The sequence below is a fragment of the Pinus tabuliformis genome, chromosome 5_1 (genome assembly GCF_031772625.1).
Source record: "Pinus tabuliformis cultivar Carrire ecotype Pingquan chromosome 5_1, CPIR1, whole genome shotgun sequence".
NCBI lineage: Eukaryota > Viridiplantae > Streptophyta > Pinopsida > Pinales > Pinaceae > Pinus > Pinus tabuliformis.
This window is the reverse complement of record NC_142305.1, coordinates 607,600,389-607,627,087: the sequence shown is the minus strand read 5'-3', so window position 1 is coordinate 607,627,087 and position 26,699 is coordinate 607,600,389. Positions and strand designations below refer to the sequence as shown.

General features: G+C 35.7%; 3 non-coding genes across 3 annotated transcripts; all 3 read right to left on the bottom strand.

Annotated features, from left to right (window-relative positions):
• Positions 1 to 22,496: 22,496 nt before the first annotated feature.
• Positions 22,497 to 22,570, bottom strand: TRNAV-AAC (transfer RNA valine (anticodon AAC)). Its single transcript has one exon. It is a non-coding gene; the product is annotated as a tRNA-Val (tRNA).
• Positions 22,571 to 22,621: 51 nt separating this feature from the next.
• TRNAV-AAC (transfer RNA valine (anticodon AAC)) lies at positions 22,622 to 22,695 on the bottom strand. The gene has a single exon. It is a non-coding gene; the product is annotated as a tRNA-Val (tRNA).
• Positions 22,696 to 22,746: 51 nt separating this feature from the next.
• Positions 22,747 to 22,820, bottom strand: TRNAV-AAC (transfer RNA valine (anticodon AAC)). The gene has a single exon. It is a non-coding gene; the product is annotated as a tRNA-Val (tRNA).
• Positions 22,821 to 26,699: the final 3,879 nt, after the last annotated feature.

Genomic DNA, 26,699 nt, shown 5'->3' with positions numbered 1-26,699 from the left:
CGTTGAAGTTTTTCTTTCCTTGGTTATTGATGAGATTTACTTCTTATCTCTTTTTCTAGCATTTCATATTTTGCATTAAAATTCCTTGCCTCAGCGTCTGAACTAGATTCTCCTTCAACAATTTCATGAAAACCAAGATCATATTTGATGGCAGGAGACCTTTGATTACTAAGAATATTATCCAAAATTTTATTACTATCTTGAAATCACAAATGTTTATAATTTTCTTCTAATTTACCTTTTAGAATATTTACCTCAACCTGATATTTATTTTCCCTCTTCTCCATAATTTCTTCTTTCCCAGCATCTTTACGAATCTTCTTCAAGCGATCAATCTTCTTCTAAAGGACTTGCTCTGATACCAATTGTTGGAAAAATACTTGGGGGGGGGGGGGAGGGTGGGATGAATTAGTATTTTCAAATCATTAAACTTTTCAAATTCATATACTGATTTCTATACGCAACTTTACTGAAGGGAACCTGCGTGTGTACATGACTGTTATTAAGACAACTAGCGTATATCCAGTAATAATACTTTTCAATTAATTCATCTTCTGTTTATCTTGAGCCAGTGCATCAATACTTCATTAAACATTAAATAGATTGTCCTGCAACATCCTTGTATATATTGGTATATCGAGCCTTAATTATTTATGTGGTCCCTTGTGCATATATATATATATATATATATATATATATATACACACACACACATCTAAATATTGGTGTTTGTGGGCCCATCCTCACCCATATATAATATCAACATTAGGATAAAATATCAAAATTTCAATATGACATTACAACATGCGATAAAATTTATATAAACTTTGCAAAGTAAATATTATAATACAACTATAAACATTTACATAACCCATTTACTATACATTCATGCAAGGGTGCATGTTTAATCTTATATGTGGACCCCTGGATTAATCTGCGTCCTTGATGGCTTCGATTGACTGCGAAGTCCCCCTCTTCCCTTTGACATCATAAGGAAAGGGTTCGTGTTCAATGTTCTGTTCATAGTTCCTTACGGGAATCAACTTCTTCCTTTCTATTAGTCGTGATGGTCGACTAAATAATTTTTTTTGGCCTTTTGTTACCATAGGGTTTTACTGGGGAGCAATACCATACCACGTGGGTTCATATTGGGGGATATATATTGAGGAAAAAATGACATAATATATAGGGGGATATATAGGGGGCAAAGGATTTTTATATTGGAAAGTATAAAAAATGGAGCTCAAAGTGAATGAAAAAATATAAAGAGGTATAGAAAACGTTAATGAAAAAATGGATAGCTACAATATCTAGTTGAAGTAGGGGTTTTTAAAATTGGGATAGTGTATTGGGTTTATATTGGTAGGGTGTTAAGTAATGTGATTTAATGGTGTTTTCCAATATATAGTCAAATTAAGAGTATTGTTTAAAATGCCATGAACACACGTGATAGGTCATAGGTTCATTACAACATTACAAGGAATTGTGCCTATGATTATTAGTTCCAAATTCTTTTTCTTGTTTACCCAATCCATATTATTGTCCTTACGATGTTCATTTACATTATTTAGTTTACATTCATACGTAGAATAATAACATGGGAAACCAAGTTTATGCACCTTAAATCTTCATAATTTTTAGGCATGCTAAGATTGTAGTTATCGTCCAAATTTTGGAGACTTTTTAAGAGTTTTGTCGGTCCTTTAAAGTCTATAATGCAACCTACTACAGTGACTTATAGGTATAAGTGTGACACTTCATAAGAGTAGATTTTGATAGCTAAGAAATCCCATAAAATGATGTTTGTAATTGGATGTCTAGGTTCAGGGCTATATTGTTTCCTCTGATCATATAGGTCAATAATGTATCTATTTTTACTCTAGATGAACGACCATAGTTTCACTTATCGATGGCATTTAAGGGTTCAAAATTCCAATTGCTTGAGGTTATAATTAATTTTTAGACTTATATTATGTGATTTCTTTATGCAAGACCATATATTTGTACACATATATAATGTACAATCACTCATTTTGAACTCAGGATGTTAGATTAGAATCTAGCGAATTATGGTAAAACTATTCTCACAGGATCTAATCCTGCCTTGAGACACATTTTTTCAATCAAAATTAGTTTACACTTTTCATGACACCCAACATTCTATAGGTAAAGTTGAAGCATAAATATAACAACCATGTTTCTTGATACACATAAATAATCACAACACATAATATATCTAGTGCACTACCAACATCGTCTTAACTCAACTAAGTACACATGAGATTCAATATACAAAACAAACATGAGAAATACTTATCTCCATTGGATTTGGGAAACTGAATTCGGGACTGCAACTCTCCACCCAACCATTGACAACCTACAACCAAAATTTTCTTGCATTTGTTACCCCCGAGCCAGATTCTAGGGCTTGAGAAGGCTGCTCAAAGGAAAAATCAAATCTACGATTTGATCCAAGGAATCGAGAGGTCCTATCCACCTCCACCCTTCATTCACAAAATAACTAAATAATTTGGTCCAAGGAATCCAAAGGCATGCTACCTCCTCCCACCAACCAATGAGGGAATCTAGAGATAGAATTCTCCACCCTCATTCAACACTAGGGAATCCAGAGGCTTCACCTCCACCTTGAATCAGATTGCTATAATGGTTCAACCCAATGAAGGGAATCCAGAACCCACTGCCAACATAATAAAACAAGCAAAGGAGACTGGAATTTTCCTCTTACTAGGAATCCAAGGAGAAATCTCCACCCTAACTGTCAAGCCTGAGTCCAAAGAAGTCCATCTTCGCCCTCCAGTCCTAAGGAATCTAGAGAATTGTTATCCTTACTTGAAGAAGTTCCTACCAAATTCTCCTCTTGCTCAGCAGAGTTGTATTTTCCTCTTTCTAAAAACTATAGATGTGCAAGGATATGATGACTTCATTTATCTCTCTTACAAATCTGTAGTCTGTTACAGAACATATAAATTGATTGACCACTATCCTCCATGAAAATTGCACCAACGAACAGAAATTTCAACATAAGTCCGTTAGGTTCCCAGTGAGTTAATACCCCTTATTGGTGTTGCCTTCATGTTCCACCAAGTTTTTGGATGCAGGGAGATTGGAGAAGGGAAACACATCTAGGGAATATGTAGAAGCACCCTCAAGTCTTAGGGAATGTTGTAGGGGGGTTTTCAACATAGGAGAGTCTACTCGAAGTACTATAAAATTAAATTAGAATATGTGAAACTTGAAATATAAATGAATGATAAATTGTTAAAATTAAATAACCTTACAAATAACAATGTAACATAATAATTAACAAATCATAATGTGATACCCCCTGTCATATATGTATATATATATATATATATATATATATATATATATATATATATATATATATATATATATATATATATATATATATATATATATATCTTCCTACGCAATCATATAATTGTTTGCTGCTTTGGCCGCATTGTGACTTCATTTATATGATTCCCACTACAAACTCCACCTCTAGTGATTTTTCTCCCCTTTTTTCTCCTTTTTTTCTTCCTATCACTCTCTGAATCCACTTCTCAGTGGTTAATTTCCAATCTAGCCCAAATTATCTTTTCCAATCAGCATTTCTCCACCTTCCTTTTGTTCCCCCTGATTTTTTTGTTAGGTTTTCCTTATCATCCCTGGTTTTCTTTTGTGTCTGCTTTCCAAAATCTTGTAAGTCAATCACCACATTTCCACGTAATCCTTTATCCCTTGCTTGCCACTTGGCAGCCTCCATGGCTATAATAACAATAATAAAAAGCGGAGATGTCCCAAATAGTAACCCTTCTCATCCCTAGAATCATTGTCCCTTTGACTCACCCCATATATGTGTGGATGGGTTGAGTCAAAGGGACACTAATTCCAAGGCTGAGAAGGATTACTGGTTTGGGACATATCTGCTTTTTATTATTGTTATTACAACCATGGAGGTTGATAGGTGGAAAGAAAGGTATAAAGGATTAGGCGACAATGTGGTGATTGGCCTGCAAGATTTTGGTAGGAAGACACAAATAAACCAGGGATGACAAGGAAAAACCAACAACAAAAAAATAAGGGGAACAAAAGAAAGGTGGAGCAGTGTTTATTGGAAAAGAGAATTTGGGCTAGAATGGAAATTAACCATCAAGAAGTGGATTCGAAAAGTGACAGGAAGAAAAAAAAAGGGAGAAAAATGGGGAGAAACGAAATCACTAGAGGTGTAGTTTGCAATGGGAATCATATAAACAAAGTCACAAAGTGGCTAAAGCATCCAACACTTTGAGGATTGTGTGGGAATATATATATATATATATATATATATATATATATATATATATACAAAAGTGCATAAATGATCGGGGATATCACATTATGATTTATTAATTATTATGTTACGTTGTTATTTGTAATAGTATTAAATTTTAATAATTTATCATTCATTTATATTTCAAGTCTCACATATTCTGATTTAATTTTATAGTACTTTGAGTAGGGTCCCCTATGTTGAAAACCCCAGTACAAAATTCCCTAATATTTGAGGGTGTTTCTACATATTCCTTAGATGTGTTTCCCTTCTCCTATCTCCCCACATCCAAAAAATTGGTGGAACATTAGTTCCTATGTCCACTACATTTTCCTTTGAGTTTTTTTGTTGTGGATATATATTTTCATTTGATTGAGGCAATTTTTTATATATAAAAAAATGTGACATGGTTACAATAGTAAGTTTGCTCAATGTGATTATGATTGTCCCAAAGTTGCATAAGACTTCATTATGGGTAGACCCTAGGGTGTGAATACTTCATGTCATTTAGAGGATTATTGGGTCTTTAATATGTTTCATAGGTCCCTTTTAGTATTGGGATTTATAGGGTATTAATAAATCAAGGGGACAAAAGCTCCAGTAATATTGTCAACTCCCATTGTAAAACTCTTCTAATAATGCATTTATATGTGAAATCTCTCTCAATCACACCATGGAATCTAGTTGCACAACCTATTCAATGGATCCAGGGACTAAACTTATTTTAGTTGTACCATAGGGTCCATGAGGGACAACATCTGGCAGATCAAGAAACTCAAGTTTCATGGATTTCTCTTGTTGTAATTCCTCTTTTCACATAAGTAGCATGGATTCAGTGAGCAATAATGGAACCAATTTCCAAAAGGGTGATGCACCTACACTAGTGAAAAATCTCAATTAGGTGGTGAAGCCATTGATGGTTTTTGGTATGATATATACAAAACATACAACAACTTTGTTAATAGAGTTTTTAAGGATTTCTATGTTCTTCTAATGTGTCACCCCTTGTATATACATCCACACCATCATTAGTTGATGTTGGGAAGGATGTTATTGTGCCTATTGAAGTTCCAATGAAATGTGAGAGCCTCACATGATGTAGGCCCCTCATGGTTCAAAACTAGGTAAATCTCTTGCAGCAACTTGTACCAAATGGCCAAACTATTGGTCCAAAAATATCTAGATCCATGTTGATTTGACTTGTACCAACAACAAGCATATGCTTCAAGAAATGGGAAATATAAGTGCACATATCTACCAAATTATGAAATGTCTTTTTCTCAAAGTAGAAAGAATGCAACATGAAGCCAATGTGTGTGGAAATTGTTCATAGAACAGAGAAACTCATGGAGTACCTACATAATGGAAATAATTGTCTTTTCCTCAACTCCCTATGATGGGACATAATTATGCAAAAGAATCTAATATGTTAAAGGTGGAGCCTAATCTTGCAATAAAAACCATGGAGTTAAGAGGTTGCATTCATAACAAAGTTTATGGATGTATAGGTAGTAGTCATGAAATGTGTGGTGTATGGATCTTTTGAAATTATTTTCGTGTCTTTTTGTAGTTGTTGGCAGTTAGTCAAGATCCCTAAAAGTGAATAGGTAGTTGAGTTAGAGAGCATGTTTATGCAACAATATATTTCCATAGTTTTTGAAGCTCATATAATGTTATCCTAAGCTAGGTTATCCCATGCATGGATGGAATTTGATGACCAAATTTCCAATCAAGAGGCATTTTGGCTATCAAATATAGCTAAAACATTTATCATGCCATCATAAAATTTAAGGATATGGTCAAAATGTCTCAAAATATAGTTCAAGCCATCAAATTGATGAGTGACCCCTATTTTCAAATTCCAACCCCAGACCCATTAACCAATTTTTGATGTGAGGGCCTTCAATAGGCAAAGTATATAAATATATGGAATGATGCAGGAGCATTCAACTTAGAAATATCATTGTATTTTAGTAGACATAGGGGGTCTTGTGTTTTAAGGGAGTTGGTTTCCTGAGTATTAAATTAATGTAATAATTAAGGGTTTTCAAGTAAGTTTGTGAGAGATATTTAGAATAAGAATTAATTAGATATTTTGAGGTTATTTCTAAATGTTCTTGAATGTAGGAGAACATGAGTGATGATGAATGATTAGTGAGGATTAAGAGATTTTGAAATATTGCAAATCTTAGATTAGGAATTGGTTTCAAATTTTGGGGGCTTAAAGAGAATCCTTAGGATTTAGTTAAGTTGTTGAGATCCTCAAGGGATCATTGAGAGATTTTAGGATTTGATGAGCATATTAAGGATCTGAACCAAAAATGGGTAACAGAACCTTTTGTATAAATGTAAGCCTAAAAGGCATAGAGAGAGTTAGTTAGTTAGTTCGAGAGTTAGCTAACTAGGAGTTAGTAAGTGAGTTAGTTCGAGCGTTAGATAGGATTTGATTGTAGCCTACGGGCAGATAGAGTGAAGTAGTGTCAAGAGGCCACTGATACAGAAGATCAGGCCGAGAAGGAATTCAATGTGTAAATATTTACCTATTAATACAAAAAGCGTAATTTCTGAGTTTGTGTGGACTGTATTGTATAATCAAATTATAAAATATGCATAGTATCAGAGTATTTGCATAGCACAAGTGTGCAGGAAATTCGAAAAGAATCCGAGAGAGAGGACAACGCACAGAGGAGTATTGCGATGATCAGACAAGTTGGAATCTGATTGAATAACCAAATCAAAGCTCAGGAGTGGTAGCGTTTAAATAATACGCAGAACAAAGCTCAGGAAGGAGTCAAGCTGAAGAACAATTGAAGACCGTAAGGCGAGAATAATAACACAGACAGAGAAGCGAGAAGACTATTACACGGTGAGAAACAAAAGAACGTAGCAATGAAGCACAGTCGCCGGATCAATTAGATCAACGAACGAGAGTGAGGGAGATAGACAACTAGGATTAAGTCGCACAAAGTAAAGTCAAGAAATGAAGAGATGAGATGAAGTCACGTGTTAATGGACGCGGGGTAGTATTCGCAAGGGGTAAGCGGTATCTCACGTGCCCTTAAAGCGATAAGTGGTATTCTAAAATTTCACGCGATTACCCTTAGTGGCCGACATGTAGCACGATAAAACTACTTTTCTCATGCGCTTTCGATCTGATATTGGTCGTGCATGATTTCACGCGAGATTGCGCGATAGCCTTTGGATTGAGCGGGATTGATCAATGGTGGAGATTGGCCAAGCTAGTTGGCGATTAAGTGATGTGATAACCGTCGGATTAATGAATGAGATCGACGACGAAGGTTGAATGCGCTAGAGAAAGCATCGATATACATGCAAAGTTTTGTGGAATGGCGAAAAGGTAAGGTTTAAGTATGGGTTATGAAATATTTCTATTATACAAGAGTTATAATAGAAATAAGCAGAATAAATGTATTATGGTTAATGTTGGCTTAAACTGAAACCAGAGTTAAAAGGGTATGGTTAATATGTGCGGGTAATAAGAATTAACCAAAGGTTATGAAGGATTTATAAGGTTCTGCTCAAAGGTTTATTAAAGTTTAAACTTGGATAGTGACATGAAATGTTTCCGCATAGAGTTTATGAAGGAGCATTAAACCTTGGTTTAAGAAGGTTTTACTGGGCAGGAATATTAAAATTCCTGAGACATGTATATGACATGCATCTTATATGCATACTATGGGTATATGCAGCTTAGGCTGCATCATGGAATCCCATCTTGTAGTTGAGAAAATTTTTGAATTCAAATCCACTATAAGATGTTTTTAAATCCATTTTGTTATGTGCATTTAATTCATGGCAATGTTGAAATAGTGAAAAAATTTGTGGTGTAACTATAGCATACTTTATTGTGAATCTTGTATAATTTTATAATTTTAATTGTGCTAGACTACATCTCAGGCTAGAAATCTTGAGTGTGAATGTTATTGTAACTATTCAATATTTAGTGGAAAATTCCATGAATGTGCCCAAACTCACTAAGTAATTTGTTGTACAAAGTAACTAAAAACCATGATTGAGTCAAAACACAAGATAATGTTCCAATGGAGGTAGGGGTGCTTGAATTTTATACTAAATAGAGGTAATGTTGGACCAATATTTGATCTCAAAATCTTGATCTTATAAATGATGATTTAATAGAGAAACTTGCTATTGTTATTTCTTTTGTGACAATTGTTCCTCCTGCAATCACTTGCCATGCATTAGATGTAACAACCCATCTCTAATTATGTGCAGTATGGGAATATTAGCATGTATATGATAGTTTCTTATGCATGCACTAATATGCATACTAATTGAATACTTATTTCACAATCAAAATATATATATATATATATATTCATAAAATTATAATTAAACAAATATCCTAAAGTCATATTTATAATTAAATTAATAAAGAAATATAAAATAAATTTATATTTATAAACAAATATTATAAATTCATATTTATAATTAAATTAATAAATAAATATAAATAAATTATACTTATGAATGAAAATTCCAAAGTATGTAATATATAAAATACCACAATAAATTATATATCATATTACTATTAACCACATATTATATAATATAATAATATATATGGTTTATCAGAAGGGAGGGGTTTGTTGTCAACCATTAATGTGAGTGGTGAATGCCATATATGTGTTTCAAAAGGGAGGGCTCTACTATCAACCATTACCATTAACGCAGGTGTCAGATGCCTGCTCAGAGTTCAATAAAACCTTATCACCTTATCTCATCACTGAGAAAACCTCTGATAAGGTTGCCATTGTTTGGGGGCAAAAGGGATTTTATTATACTTCAAACGAGATATTTAGGTATGTAACTACATTTAAATTGGTAAATATACATATAATTTTGTATTGTCGTGTTTTTCTATAAAAAATAAGGCCTTACATTAGAATCTACTCCACATGTTATAATCAATGGTTATAAGAATGTTCTAGCTATTGTTATCACAACTACAACTTATTATTCGTTTCCATGAATTGGGAAATTTAGGATATTTAGAGATTCCATGAAAGTTTGAGATTGTGGATACCCCATTTTGATCCATAAAATTCCATAGATATCCCACAAGACGGTTTGTCACAACATATGTGATAAAACTTTATTTAAAAATCTGAAATCTACACTTTAGGGTTTTATTTCTGTTTAAATTTTAGGATATGTAGATTACTGTTAATTGCATATGCATGAAAATTAAAATTATGTAGAAAATAGAGAACAATGAAATAAAAACTCACAAACCACGATTTGACAGAAAATATGACCTTGGAAACCCTTTCGAGAGAAAACCCAACTGGAAGATGAGTTCGCTTTACTCTCTTTCTCTGAATAGAAAATGGTTGTAAGTACAGAGAAGTATGGTCGGTGGCACGTGAGCTATTAAAGTGAACAAATTCTCTCTATGTGCTTTATTTCCTATCCCCTTAGCTATTTTTTCTCATCTATGGAACAAATGCACTTGAAAATAATGGAACCCATTTTTCTCATATTGGCTTGGTTATAACACTACTCGATAACCTACTAGTGGTTAGATTTAACTACCTCAAATCTTAACTAAAGTTACAATATGGACTATTCTAGAGTCTTCTTCATCATAATCACATGGCTAGCCCCTTTTCCATTAATAATGAGGGATGACATGGCATCCTCTCGAATTTTTGTGGTGAAAATAGGAAGGTCAGCTCTTAAGTGGCATAACTTTAGCATACAGACTCTGCTTGGGGTGATTCTTACGTCATTAGAAAGGTATTTGTGTGTATAATATGAAAAAGATATGTCACATTATAGTGGAATAGTTGTACCCCCAAGAAACATAATTTGATGCCTCAAAATGCTACTGAAAGGTTTCAAACTCCAATTTGCCAAACTAGACCCCGTTAGTAAAAATGGTCCTGTGAGTTTATTCCTCCACTTTTTCCACTCTAAGAACATCAAGATGGATTTAAAACAATATAATGATCCAATATAGACCACATTTTCTACTTCTATAGAAGTTTCTCCTGTTGTAGTTGTTACAAAAGAGGAAGGAACCCTGAGAAAGAAGAAGAATTTGACAAGGATATGGGTTTTGAGCCTTTTATATAATATTTCACAACACAAATCAACATAAAGGTACCAAATTAATTCCAATGGATGACTTTTCTTTTATTAAGTTCATGAGGAAAAACAACAAAAAAAATTGAAAAAGAGGTTTCAAGATGTAAAAGGGAGCATAGAGCCAAAGGATTGCGTCAACATAGAATTTAAAGGGTCTATGCTTGAGCTCATGACAACTAATAGTAAAATGTAAATAAAACACTACTATGAAAGCTAATGATGGAATAACATAGTTGGGGACTATTTGAAAGTTCCTTAGAATATGATGTATGCAATTTTTCACATCCAACATATGAAAACCAAGGGAAGAGAAAAATGACAAAACCTAAGACAGGAAGGGAGAAGATTTTATAGCAATGGAAGTTATTCCAAAATGCCACAAAATATGTATCTAACTATTGTTTCATGCACATGCACCCACACAATACCTCCCATAGAGAAAGAGTGGAAGGCCAAACAAACAAGCATGCACACCCCACAACCAATCAACCATTATGTTAGGAAGCATCAATACCTTGTGAGCAAAATTATGCAATATAAAAGGAAGGGACCAAAAATAATCTATTCTCCAATAATGTCACATATCCATGTGACTTCATGATGATTATTTGTAATTAATTGTGATAACTTTTGTTTTAACTATGGCATAAATTCAAGTGGGTTTAGCTCGGGTGGTAGGGAGGAGTCATTATTATCCTCCCCATCAAGATTGACATGCTTGCTCCTTAGGAGTCATTTCTACATGAAAAATAACTGTCTCACCTAGACACAGGTGGGTTTTCCATGTATGTAGATAGTATCAATCTCTAGTATAGTAAACAAATAAATAAATAAAATTATGGCATAAATAATTAATTACAATGTTGCAATAATTTTCATGCATTAATATTATAAGCATTATATTATTCAACTCATAAAAAATTTACTAGTTGACTAAGGCATGAGTACGCATACAAAACATGATACCATGAGTGGGGAACAAGTGAGGGGGATGAAAAGGGAGTTCAATAGGCTTATGCAATCTAGTTACCTTTTCCAAATATTTTTGATGCCCAAAATTAATTGTGAAAAAAATTTTCTACCTTGATAACTTAACCCCCTAATTTTTGAATATAGTAGGTAGAATTGTTGAGAAATCTTGGGGCAGCTAGGTTAGGTAATTTCTCTTACTTTGATAATTTCTTGTGATGTATTTTTACTTAACTTGATTAACTTCTTCTTACAATTGATTATTATTAGTGATATTTATCATAAAAAATCTACCAAACAATAAAATCAATGAGAAAATAGGACACAAGATGTAGGCGATCAGCCAGGGCCAAAGCCTCTCCAACTAAGAGGAAAACCCGCAAGAATTATTCTCTTCTTATAAAACTTAAATTGATGAATTCGAAGACCTGTGACCCTTGACCAAGACCCTCCAAGACCAAGTCAAACCTTTCTTCCAAAAACTTTTGCAATTTTGACTCACCCAGCAGATTCTTTTGGAACTTCGACCTGCGCAACAAATTCTTCTTCAAATTTGACCTACCCAGCAAGCTCTTCTGCAACTTCGACATACCTAGCAAACTCTTCTGCAAATTTGACCTACCTAGCAAATTCTTTTGCCCATAAAATTTTTTTGTCCTTCAAATTCTTCTGCCCAGTAAATTCTTCTACACAATAAATTCTTCTGCCCATCAAATGTAGAAACCTTAACATGAGAGAGAGATAGAGGCCCAAAAAATTCCATCCAGTCCTTCTCCTTCTTATTCGTCCTTTTCCAACTTCTATCTTGAGAAGATCAAACTTGCTTGAGTGAGTCTCCAAATGAGGTTGAGTTCCTTCTGATTTATAGGCATGTGAGGGGTAAAAATTGCTATCTTTAGGTTGACTTGTCCTTTCATGTAGGCCGACTTGATATTTGCACGATGATGAGGTCTTTGAGGGTCTTTTAACTCTATTTTGACTCAAATAAATTATTTTTACAATATGTAACATGCCCAAATGGGTATTCAATACATGACAGTGAGTCAATTGACTTGTAGACTAAATAACAAGCCCGAAAAGCACTCAATGAGTGTTTGACCTAAAAATAAATTTCTCTTGACCATAAAACCCATGCCTCAAGAACAATAATAAATTTATTTTTCTCCTTTCACTAAATACATATAATCATGATTACATATTTCATTATGAAGACCAAACCTAGTTACATATTTTAACACTCCCTCTTAACCAGGGAGGTATTGATAATCCATGCAACATACTTGGACATTCTCAATCTGAAGAATTCACATAAGAAGAGTCGGATTGGTAACCCATCTGTGTAGCATCATATCATCCAACATTGTCACATAGCAAGGCCTTGACTAACAATTCTATCTCTCCACAAGATCAGATCACAATGTTGGCGAGACCAATGATTTATAGACACCTTCATCATTGTCTCTCAAGGAAAATACCCCACCCGTGTGTTCACACGATATGCCCTTTCAGGACTATTCTTATCTTGGATTCCCAATCCTCAAAGAATATCGGTCCTCTACGACTACTCTTATCTTGGATTCCCAATCCTCAAAGAATCTTGGTACTCTACGAATACTCTTATCTTGGATTCCCTACCACATCCTCAAAGAGTATCAGATGTCAGATGCTTACCCAATCCTCCATTCTTTCTTCCCAAAGTGAAGACAAGAATGATGTGTATATCTCTCCCTCTCAACTAGGGAGGATATACTCATTCCTGTAAAGGAATGTACCTATTCTTGTAAAAGGAATGTACCCAAGCTCCCTCTTACCTAGGGACTTGCTTCCAAGCTCCCTCTTACCTAGGGACTTACTTCAAAGCTCCCTCTTAACTAGGGACTTTCTTCCAACAACAACTTTGATCTTTAGTGGAGATCATGGGGCTTTAGATGCTTGTTGAGCTCCACCTTTTGATTTCATGAATTTTATCTTCATTATTATGGAGCCTTCATCTTATAGGGCATCAACCATCCATCACTTTCCTCAAGTCATTCATGTCATCCTTCCCCTTATCGGAAAGTGATTTTCTAGTCCTCATTTGGCTTTCCTTCATACAACTACCTCTTACACATCATGTTTCCTTTAGGATCTTCCATCCCACCACATGAGTGCTAGTTGTACGTGACATACACAATCCTTTTTCTGGTAGCTTTGCATTAACCCATCCATATGTTATTCAAAAACCAAAAATGAACATCAAATCAAAATTACCTTTTGTGATGGCCTTTCATCATGACATCTGCTACTAGATACATCAACATCCTACATATTCGTAAGCACATATCCAAGACTTTCAATGTCAAGTATCTTCTTCCTTTTTAGACTTTATCAAGGTCTTCATACCTTTCCCATGGAGATGTCACATCAGATTCATTGGATGTTGATTCCTTGTGACCATAGTTGCAACTTTCATGATCTCTTCTTTCTTTCTTCACATATTGCTCCTCAGGAACATCTACTTGTAGTTCCTCCATCTTTTTCAACCACCTCATATTCCATATGAGGACATATTATGTTGATTTCATCTTGTCATTATGTGAACTAGGCCTGCATGCATCTTTCCAAAGAAAGAGATCCATTTTTCTTCGATCATGCTCATGAGGTAGAGAAATCATCCATGTGCAATTTATATGATGACATGACTCAAAATACATGCATACATACCTCATTTATTATTTTTGGTCATCTAGAATTCCTTCGACAACTTCTTTGATTAGAGGTACTTCAACCATATTGACCTATTGTACTCTTGTGTCATCATACCATCATCCCATGAATCCCATACAAGATGGAATTCTTAGTGAGACACTTTCTTCTTCCAAGAGAGGTGAATCTTCCAATGAAGATTCCAACGGAGGATCTTGATTATCCTCATCCTGCAATTTCTCCTTCCTAATGATGATGATACATGGTGAGTTCTTTCTATTCTAAATGACTTTTCTTTTCCCATAAGTACTACTTATGATTTCAATGAGGTTACCAAGATCTACTTCCTTTCTATGATGACTACTATAATCATGTAGACTTCTACATCAGTTATCCTTCCAAGATTTTCTAATGAGCTCTTGTTTTAATGGTATGCCTCTAATATGATGCCATCTTCTACTAGGATGCATTTAGTCATAATGCTTCTCATCTTGACTGCCATGGTAGAGGTATTTTCACCTCCTACTTCTCCTTGCTATGAATTGGAGGAACCCTAATAGTGAATATCTATCCCTTTGGATTTCTTCTCATTAGGTTCTTTGACTTCTTTAGTGATATGAGTTCTCTTCCTTTCTTTCCACGTGTTGTCCTTCTTGAATTTCAGACAATCTCTCTTGTGATGCCGATATTCCTGATAGCCATAACATTGTATCTTTGACATATCCTTCTTCTTTTTTTGAGGACAAAATTGTTTTCAAACCTTCCCTTTTATTTTATACATGGAAACAAATGCTTGAACTTATTCACCTAATGCCACATTTCTTTTTTATTTTAACTTGGTTTTATTCAATTTTACACAATGAACAGAGTTCACTGAATGAGGTGGCTTCCTTCTTTCCAAAAATGTTTGATACGAAGTTGTCCCATCCATTAGGTAGTGTATATAGTACCACGATAGTCATTTCTCATGATTTCTTCCAACCCTTGTAGTTGGTCTCATATTTCTGACAGCCTCATGAAGTATGAGGCTATTCCTTTTTCCTTTGATATCATCATCTTGTACAACTCTATTCTTAATGATATCACTTCTTTTTTTTTTTTTCTCGGTAAATCTATTCTATTCTATTATGTACAGAAAAAACATTACAAGCATATATTCAGATTGCCCAAGGCCGACTGTGGCTCTTTGGACCATGATTTCTCAGCACTAGACCAGCCCTCGCAGGGGCAACGCGACCAAACAAAACTACCTTCACAGGACATTGTAATATGACAGTGTTTCCATACCATACATAAACATCCCGCGCAGGGGCACTGGAGCAAAGAAGTGTATCCCTCGCAGGGGCATCAAAAGAGTTATAGACATAGCCAGAGCAGAACATAGACATAAACGTAAACTAGAGAGACATAGCCAGAGCAGACATAGACAGAAACATAAACCAGAGAGACATAGACATAGACATAAAACCGGAACAGGACCTGAACAATTATGGAAGACGATAGGTTGAACCAGTGGAGGTTAGTCCTCTGGCTTCTCCTCGACAATTCTACACCATCCATAATTCTCTCGTTCTTCTGCAGTGGGGAAGGAGTCCCAGTCTTCATCAGTGTTCTCCTTGGAGGTCGACGCCTTCTGAGCCTAAGGGCAATTGGGAGCTTGCTCGGGAGCCCCCGCTGGTCTCCCCTCGTCGCCTTCCATGCTTTCTCCTGGGATCTCCTCCTTACTGCGCGACCCACCTTCACCATCGTGGGTTTCCTCGATGAATAAGACCGAAATGTGGGCATTAATGCGGGGTTTATTCTTCGAGCTACCGAAAGTGAAGATGGCGGAGCCAAACGCAGGAAGAGGGTCCGGTTCAGAGCTTGGACTGCTTGCGTCCATGAATTGGCTCGCCTGGAGGGGATTGGCCTCTGCCCTTCTGTGGCAATTTCAGCGACAACAATGGAGATGGGGCTCTGTGGCTAGAGGACGAGAAGACCCTCCCCGAGCAGAACCTCGTCGACTGAGCAATCTTTGCCGGGGTCTAACCATTTTTGCAGGAGTACCGGCGGCTTGAAGCAGTGTAGCAATAGAAGACCTTCCCAGCTTGAGACAACCCCCAACTGAATTAGAGCCGCTCCCAGCAGACCTGGGACAACACTCAACAGAGTAGAGGCGGCAACCAGCAGAGTTTCCGGGCTGGAGACGACCCTCACCACCTTGAAGGCAGGCCTTAACAGCAAGAGCTGTAGCCTGTAGAACAAAACAACAAGCAGGAACCTGAGCCTCGTATCCCCAGCGCAGAGCATGAACCTGCTCCATTCCAACACCCATCTTAATATCCTCAACATTCCCTCGAGACCTGTTCTCCATAACTGCAAATTGCAGTCGCACCAATGAATCGGACGCTGCATTGAATTCCCTTCACCCACACCTGAGCTTTTAATCCTCGGCGGCGAGAGACACAATGAAATTTAAGATTAAACTCGAGGCGTCACATGGCTGGCATGTGGCTCCTCACTACCACCTGTCCTATCACCCGCATCCGGGTCTTAATGATATCACTTCTCCTGTAGTACTTACGGAGAATAATTCCACCAGTTTGTCATAAATGTCTTTTAATTTTTCCAATTTTGCTATATAAGGATTCTTTGAGCCCTTATTTCCCTTTTCATGTATTCAGCTAGAGCTTGAGCTTCTTTGTTTGGAGGTTTAGTGACATAACCCTTAACATGCTCAATGAATTCATTTTATATGAGGATCAAATCTATCCTCTTCTTCCATACAAGAAAGTTTGATGACCCAACCAATTTGTTGCTCTCCTTGCAAAATGAAGTCATTTTGATAGATTCAAATATAGATGTAAAGATGATTACTTGTCAAGTGAAGATGCACCTTGATGTTAATATCTTCAAATTGATGCCTTCTGTATTTTGATGATGATAGAAGATGTCTTCCTTCAAAAGTGATCCTTCAACAAGAGGGAGATCACCTTGATTCCTTGATGATGATGTTACACTTATTCTTGCTTCTATAAAATGTAGAGACTTTTAGATGCTTCAATGTGTAGTTCTTCTATGGATGAGCTAGGGTTTTGAGGTATTCTTAGTTCCTTCCAGTCACTCTTGTCAAAATTACAACTTCATATTTGACCCTTCTTCAAACTTTTCGGCTTGTTGTTGCAGGACTACAATTTCAGCTTCTTCTGTAGAAACCCTAGTTCATACGTGTGACTAGAAGATGGATGGATTTGTCTCCTTTCTCCTTCACTTGAGATGGAATCTTATTCTTATTAATTTTGATTGCAAGGGAGACTTAATTTTTCCCCAAAACTTTGGCTCTCTTGAAGTAGCTTATACTTTATGATTTTCTACTACAAGATGATGCCCTAATCTTCACACGTGTGGAGGAATATAGCCCAAAAATAGATCTAAGATGCTTCGCTTCTCCTTATTCTTTCTTTGTTAGGTATTAGGCTTCTTTTTCTTTCTTGATCAAACTTCTTGATGTTTCTTAGATGCTTTTCTAGTGCTTCGGCCCTTGAGTGTCCTTCTTTACATTTCCTTTCCTTGTCTTGTCACCTTAGCCTTGATACCATGTTGAGAAATCTAGGGGTAGCTAGATTAGGTGATTTCTCTTACTTTGATAACTTCTTATGATGTATTTTTACTTAACTTGATTAGATTATTCTTGCACTTGATTATTATTAGCATTGTTTATCATCAAACAACTACCAAACAATAAAATCAATGAGACAATAGGATACAATATGTAGGTGATCAGCTAGGGCCAAAACCTCTCCAATTGAGAGGAAAACCCACAAGAATTCTTCTCTTCTTATAGAAATTCAGTTGATGAATTCCAAGACCTATGAACCTTGACCAAGACCAATTAAAACCTTGCTTCCAACAACTTTTGCAATTTTGACTTACCCAACAGATTATTTTGGAACTTCGACATGCCCAGTAAATTTTTCTGCAACTTTGACCTGCCCAGAAAACTCTTCTGCAACTTCAACCTGCCCAGCAAATTCTTCTTTCCAACAAATTCTTCTGCCCAACAAATTCTTTTTCCTAGCAAGTTATTATGCCCAACAAATGTAGAAACCCTAACACGAGAGAGAGAGAGAGAGAGAGAGAGAGGCCCAAAAACTTCGATCTAGTTCTTCTCCTTCTTTTTCGTCCTTTTCCAGCTTCTATCTTGAGAAGATCGAACTTGCTTGAGTGAGTCTCCAAATGAGGTTAAGTTCCTTCTTATTTATAGGCTTGTGAGGGGTACAAATTGCTATCTTTAGGCCGACTTGATCTTTGCACCATGACAAGGTCTTGGAGGGTCTTTTGACTCTATTTTGACTCAAATAAATTATTTTTACAATATGTAACATGCCCAAATGGGTCTTCAATACATGACAATGACTTAATTGACTTATAGACTAAATAACAAGCCCTAGAAGAACTCAATGGGTGCTTGACCTAAAAATAAATTTCTCTTGAGCATGAAACCCATACCTCAAGAACAACAATAATAAATTTATTTTTCTCTTTTAATTAAATACATAAAATCATGATTACGTATGTCATTATGAAGATTGAACCTAGTTACATATTTCAATAGGAAAAATTGCCTTCCTTAATTACTAATAAAATGACCTGAGTATTTGAGGAGGACTAAGTGGGCCAAATCACCCATCTAGAAACATTTTACCATGGAAAAATGTTCACTAGGAAAATGTACCCATGAAATTGAAAGGTGAATTCCATGGATGGAGGAAATTATTCAATTGGGGGCAGGAATGGGAGACACATGAGGGGGTAGGCACATACAAGTGGAAGGATAGTCAACAAGGAAATCATCCAGTCAAGGTTGCATGTTGAGAGGGAGATAGAGACAAGTGAGTTTGAAGAGAGTGAGTTTGTGTGTAGAGTGAGAGTTGAAGCAATGGGAAGGGTGAGTTAAGTGTTGGCTAAGATAACAAGTCGAACCCTTTTTTATTCAAGCCATAAATTCATGTGGGATGAGCTCTATGTTAGCTAATATGGAGCAAGGAGCATCCCTATAAATTTTCCCTTAGATAAGTTTGTCAAATCATCCATAATATATGAGAGGTCACCCAAAGCTTACCTCCATGGTATCCTAGTCTAGGTAGGGGGTGGCCAACTATAGAAAGATTAATTTTAACTAAGCATATGGTTGGGTGGAGAAGTGCTCATTCTTAATCGATCTATTGAGTTGTTTTCAATATATCAAATAAGTGACCTCTACTCTAAGTGAATTTTCTCTACAATTTATGTTCTTTCAAAATTTCATCTAAAAATGTTGTAGAACAGTATGCATGCCTAGTGGTGATGGACTTTAGTTTTCTACTTTAGAAATTTAATTTTCTTTCTTGTTATGTCAAATTTCCTTTCCATGATTCCTCTCAATAAAAATAGTGAACAACTTTAGAAATTTAATTTGATTTCTTGTTATGTCAAATTTCCTTTGCATGCTTCCTCTCAAGAAATTAACTAATGAACAACTTTTAAGCAATTTTACATGTAGAGATTCAATACTTCCCTGTTTGAATTATGATTACAACCCATGATTTTTATGCATTACATAAAGAAGTTTCGTAGGCCATGGGTAATGCTTTTCTATTTTCTGTCCTAAGGTTTTATTTGTTGTTAGTGCATGTTAATCATGGGGTTTAATCCTCTTAGGGAAGGGAGCTCAGTATACCCAATCTATGGATATTATCCTAGACATTTGACACAATTTATCCTTGGGAGAAGAACTCTTAGGGATTCTCAAAATATACTATTCAAGTTATTGCACCTTATATATCAAAGGTATGGGTATACTTGAGAATGCTTGGAAAAACGGGAGTGCTAGCACTTGTGACAATCATTATCTACTTGTAATTGTTGATTGGTTGATGGTTACATGAACCCTTGATTTAATCCATAATGAACAAGAACTTTTTAAAGGGTATTTTAGATCTTGGAATTATTTAAAACTAGTCTTCACAGAACATCTAAAATGATGATTATGATATATTTACTCATGAGTGTATGCATCAACACTAGAGAATCTAGATTGTCAATTTGAACCCTTAGGCTGATTTAGGCACTTCATCTAAGTAGAAGGCTTCAAGTTTGGATTGAAGTAGTGTGTTTTCTTGTATAGAGTTAATGGGAATCCTAAAAGGTGGGAGAGCAATGGTAATGATGTAGCAGTGCTATGGCTTCAACTCTTTAGTTGATCCATTGTATTCTCTAATTAGGGCATCTTTTGAACTCTAATTGTTGTGACTATCTCTTTGTAGTTCTTATAATTACTAATGACCATAGTTGGTCTTTTCTATGTAAGGATTAGAACATGGCCTAAACCATCTCTTAGGTGCACACCTTCTTAAAGCTACAAATTAAGAAACTTGATTTGCCTAGTCCATGTGTTGAAGCCAATGCGAAGAATTCTTAAATAGTACAATACTATAGTAGTTTTGGTTGGAGGCATAATCTTAAGTGAAGTTGGAAGAGGCTTAACTAAGAATAACCAAAGAAATGAACAAGCTATAATTCTGGCAACCTTTTTCCTACTTGACCTCATGTCTTCTAACTTGTGGATTCCTTATCTTGATTGATTTGAAGTCTAACTTTCATTTGGTTTATGAAACTCGAGGGTAAGTTCTATCTAATTTACATGGAATGGAATTTCTGTATGAAGAAATGAATGAATGGGAATGTTAAAACATGGTTTAGTGATAATTTAGTAGTTTGTGGCCTTTCACATATTATATTATTATTATCCAATTTTTAGGTCACGACCAAGCCACTCACCAAATTGGTGTATGAGATCCCCTTGTTTGTGGGACAAGGGACCCACCTCCTCGCAGCGATTTGTCCACGAAGTCTATGAAAGTATACATACTCTACCCCTCTGGTTTTGAACTTGTAACCTCTTAGGAGGAAACACAAATGTTGTATCTCTGTGAAGAAGGTTAATATCAACCTCAGTCCCTTGTAGAAATTAATTTTTATCAATATCTGAGTCTGTTTTGGAAAGACTATATGCAGAATTGCATTTTGAAAATAAATTGTAACATCTTACAACACGTAATGGACTCATTTTGCAGGTTTCAAAAAAGGTTTGCTTAACTCGAACACTTAATAGCAAGGAATATCATGGAAAGAAGCAGAAAAGAGAAGAGATGGCAGTTCATGAAAAAGGAAATTCAATAGAAGAATTCTTTCAGATCCATTTTTAAAAAAGAAGGCTGCAGAAAATGCTTTTATTGCAAACGAATATGTAAAAAGTTTTGAAAGACCAACGCATCCAAACAAAAAAGATCCTCTGTTTTCAGAACCCGTCTTGCACAGTATGTTAGGTCAACAACACCAACAAAATCAAGAAGTGCACCCACAAGAATGTTTAGGTTTTATTTTCCTTGAATGACCACGTATTTGCCTTTTGATAGATAGATTGAAATAGCTTCAAGAAACGTGGATAGGATGAAAATTTTGAACAATCAGCAATTTATGGCATTGGATGGAAAGAAGCACGTGGAGTTGGAATACAGACTAATCCTTCTCAGAGGAACTGGAACCATATGCTCCCCCCTAAGCAGGGAATGCCAAAACAAGTTGGTAGACTAGAAGCTTACAAGTTTGACATCTACTGTGTTCATGTGAATCTGTGATCCCTATTGCCAAAGAGTTAAAAACTTATTTTAAATTTAGGAATTTTGAAAATAAACGGTCAGGTTGTGAGGAAAGAATTTCAAAACTGAAACGCCGGTCAAATTTGATGGTTTACAATTCTAATGGTTTACCATTCTAATACTTGTTTTGATGGTTAAAAAAGATTAACAGACGTGGAAATGTTTTGGCTATATTTCATACTGTACTCTGTGTCCACCAATTTTCTCATCAAACCATTCTAATACTTGTTAGCTTTCTTGGATTCAGACCTCGTCTTCACACAATACTCTTTATCATCGTGAAACCATTTTCTGATCTGGATATCAACGGGATTATTATCATCTATTCCCTGTTTATACTATTTTCCTTTTCTGGCACGGATTGCCCATCAGTAATGAAAATGACAAATTTTAGTTTTAATATAAGGAAAAATGCATGCAGCTGAGAAAAGAAAGAGCTGGAACAAGAGGAAAAGAAGAAAACTAAAATGGCCGCGTCTGGACTTGAATCGAAGAACGTTCCTGCGTGCAACAGAGCAATTGAAGAAAACTATGATGGCGCCAACCGACCGTTCCTGTGTGCAACAGAGGAAAACAAGAAAACTATAATGGCGCCACCCGACCGTTTCAGAGAAAAGAAGAAAATTGTAATGGCGCCGCGAGGAAGTGAACCGAAGACCGTTCCTATGTCCAACTGAAGAAAAGTAGAGAGTTTGCAATGGCGCCGCCCGGACTTGAACCGGAGACCTTCAGTGTGTTAGACTGACGTGATAACCAACTACACCACGGCACCAATTGATATAAAGGAAATATGTCCAACTGAAGAAAAGTAGACAATTTGCAATGGCGCCGCCCGGACTTGAACCGGAGACCTTCAGTGTGTTAGACTGACGTGATAAACAACTACACCACGGCACCAATTGATATAGAGAAAATATGTCCAACTGAAGAAAAGTAGACAATTTGCAATGGCGCCGCCCGGACTTGAACCGGAGACCTTCAGTGTGTTAGACTGACGTGATAACCAACTACACCGCGGCACCAATTGATAAAATAAAGAGGAAATATGAGAGAGAATAAAACATGGATCATGCAACAGAAAGTAAAAATAAAAAGTTTTGCAATGACAACTTCTGCGTGCAACAGAGCGAAGAAAATAGAACTGCGGTGGCGCTGCCCGGACTTGAAACGGGGACCATGCCAAAAAGCACGGCAATGGCACCAACCAGATTTGAAACGGAGATCAAAAGAAAGTGTTAGGCACCCTCTTGACTGCGAAGTTTATGAAGGCATACAATACTCTACCCCCTCTAGTTTTGAACTTGTGACCTTTTAGGAGGAAACACATGACCTTAACCATTAGACCCACTCAAGTTGTATAAAAATCATTCTAATATGTTCAAGTATTGTAGTCATGTAGATCAAAGCATCCAAAATTGGAACTATTAACAAATGTAAGCTATTGATGCTTATTATAATTATATCAAATAATGTGTCTTTAAAGAGGTGAGTGCTTAATGTTGATGTCATCTTATTTTGTGTATGCTCTAACATAGATGTGTAACATTGATCCGAAGGAATTGGCATTATGTTGATATAGTTGAGGGTCCTCAATGCCTCTTCTCACATGTTAGATTTGATAATGTTAGATTTTAGATAAATGTCTTTCGGATTCCGAAAGACGTTTATCTACAATATGGATCACAAAAGTCTCAGATCTAACAATATTAGATTTTCTTATCAAGAAACTTAGGGTATGAGTGTATTCCTATTATTGGTTTTTCTAATCATGTTAAAAAATGTATTTTCTAAACTTGTGGCAAACCAAATATGTAAGATTCCATCAAAGAGTGTACTTAACAACCCGAATGTTGAGGTATTTTATGACCTTGCGCATGTGGACATTTTAAGCATAGAGTCATAATCTGTATAGAAATATAAACTCTACATTGTGTGTAATCCTAGATCAGAGATGGCCTTTTGTGACTACTTGGATGCACAAAGGGGAGATATGTGTAAACATGTTGTGAAGGCATATATGTACCTTAAGGGTGTGTCCCCTTCCATTACTTTTAGTGTGCCACTCATGGGCCCCATTGTAGGTCCAATATTATTACTAGACTCTTCTACATAGTTAGCATTATTACCTTATTACAACATTTTTGCATATAAATGCAACATTGCACATGTCAGTGAAGCACTAGACAATTGAGGACTTCATCAATGTATTGATCACTACAGTTCTACAAAATGGAAAGGAATATGTGTTTAAGTTGGAAACAACTAGGTGTGCAACAACAATGAAGTGTTTGGAGGATATTTCTAGTGGAACACGTCATTTAAGGATTGTGAAAAGGGATAATGTTAGAACCAAGTATTACTTGAAGCACATGAAATTTTTTATCAACAAATGTTTTGATAAGTCAATTTAAAGGTAGGCATATGCATGTTTGTGACTTCCTCAACCTTTTGTACTTTTCAAAGTTATAAAGCATACAAGACATGGTATATGAAGTACCCCTCTAAAACACTACTTTCTAGAACAAGATCATAGGAGATATTCTTGAGACCTCATCAACACCCATGGACATGCTCACTAGTATTGTTGATTTTGCTTCCCTCTACGTGTTAAATTTTCATCAACTTACATACTTTTATACTCATAAATGGAATATAAGATGGTTGATGCTGAATGGATCATTACATAATTTCTCATCTATTTTGGTACTTTTTGGATGGAAAAATCGATCCTACTTCAATGATTTCAAGTAAAAACCTTTTAGAGCCCATTTGTGGCCTTAGAAAAAGTTCCCAACCACTCGGCATTCTTCTATACATCGAGTGCTTTCCATCAACATGAAGATCACCTTAATTGAAGTTTATCTTCTCGACAAGTTGACCAATGTTGTTGACCGTGATATTGAGTGGATGCCATATCAACTCATACTACTCATACATGTGGAGCTAGTCAGATGCAGACTCCCAAGAAGAATCTAGAGGGTCCAAAACCCTACCATTATTTGGGGTTGAGGCATTATAAAACCCTAAACCTAACAGTAGATGACTACCAAGCCATGTTAAATATTGGGACACTAGGATAGGAATATTGTTATTGTCCCACAATTAAGTAGAGCATTTAGGAGTGGGATATTTAAGCACAACATAGGAAGCAAAAGATCATGTAGTAACCATATTGGCCATAGTGCCCATGGAAACACCATAGTGAATGCTCCATTCTTCGTATTTACATTTCATAACTATGAAGAAAAGAGTAGGGCATAGGCCTCACCCTTTACCTAGGTTTCTTGTATTGGGATTTTCTTGTACATCTTTTATTCATCATGTGCATGGTCTATTACTTTCTTAGCTTCTTCCATTTCAATCTTAGTTATATCAATGATTTCATGTATTAATCTTATAACATTAAATCTAAAATATAAAATAATACATTGCATAAAAAGATAATTTAGAATATTATAAGACCTATTGTGAGAAATTGTTCTAGTGGAATATCCATGACAATTTACAGTTCACATTGGTATCAAAGAAACTTTGTTTTGGGTTTTATCGGAAGCTGCAAGATCTAGGGAATGACACAAATTCTAAAAACCCTCTCCATGGTGGATGAGTACAATAAAAATCTATGCATGAGTTGGAGGAGAGATTTTCAAAGCTAGATGCACAAGTCACCAACATCTCTTGCAACATGGTCATCCTCATGGAATCCCTAGAGAACATGTATGAACCTTTTCAGGAAGGTTGGCAGATTTAACTCAAAAGTTGGATCATACAAGAAATCTAGAGATAACAAAGACCCAAAAAAAGAATAAAAAATGGCCAGAGAAAGACAAACTAGGTCTTAGTGTTATCACTTCTTCCCAATCTCCATTTTAAGTGGAACCATAAGTGGAAATTGAGTCTTGCCAAGTTGAAATTGATGTTGTTAAGGTGAATCAATGGTTGTAATAGGTAGAAGTTTATTTTAGTTCTCATCACACAGTAGAAGAGAAAAATATTTTATTTGTCCAAGTTAGGGGACCATGTTTAAGCATCTTGTGAATGCCACACAAAGATGCTTAGGATGGTTGGTGACAACTAAGTGACTAAATGGGAGTTATCTAAAACCCTCATTAATTCCTAGTCATACCTTATTGAGTGCGAAGAGGACCAACAAATCCATTTGGATGACTTTCAATGGAAGCAAGGGTAGATTATGCAAGACTACGCCATTGAGTTCAATTTATTTTTTAGTATGTTAGGTATATCTTCCAAGAAATCAAGTGTACTCCTTAAGTTTTTGAGTGGCCCACATAGTATAGTGCCTCGCTTGGTTGACAAGCCCTACTATGATATTAGCCTTTATACATTAATCTTTGAGGACCTCAGGTTGAGGATCCGTACACTTGACTCTACTATCAGTGGATGTGATGGATGTGTTTATTTCCTAAGTTGATGTTAGGATGAATATAGCTTTGATGGATATCTATGTTTTCTATTGATTTTATGATGATGATAGCTTTAATGGATATGTATTTTTTCTATTGATGTTATGATGATGATAGATGTGATGAATGTGTTCCTTATGTTGGCTACTTACATTAGTTATGGTTCATGATGAACAATTATGTGGATGACTATGTCATGTTGATGATGTTATTATGGATATGACTAACATTGTGAAACATTTTTATTGATGATTATCGAGTATGACAGGAAACCACCAGATGCACTCACATGTGACGAGTCAACGACATCTGGTTTGATGGAAATGAATATTTTTTCCTTGAAATTTTAAAGTTCAATTTGAATCTTGCTATAAATTCTAATGACATGTTAGTGGTTGTAGGAACAGGTTAGTTTCTTGGCCAAATGACTCACACATGGATGATGGGGTTGTACAAATGGATGGAACTACATGGGAG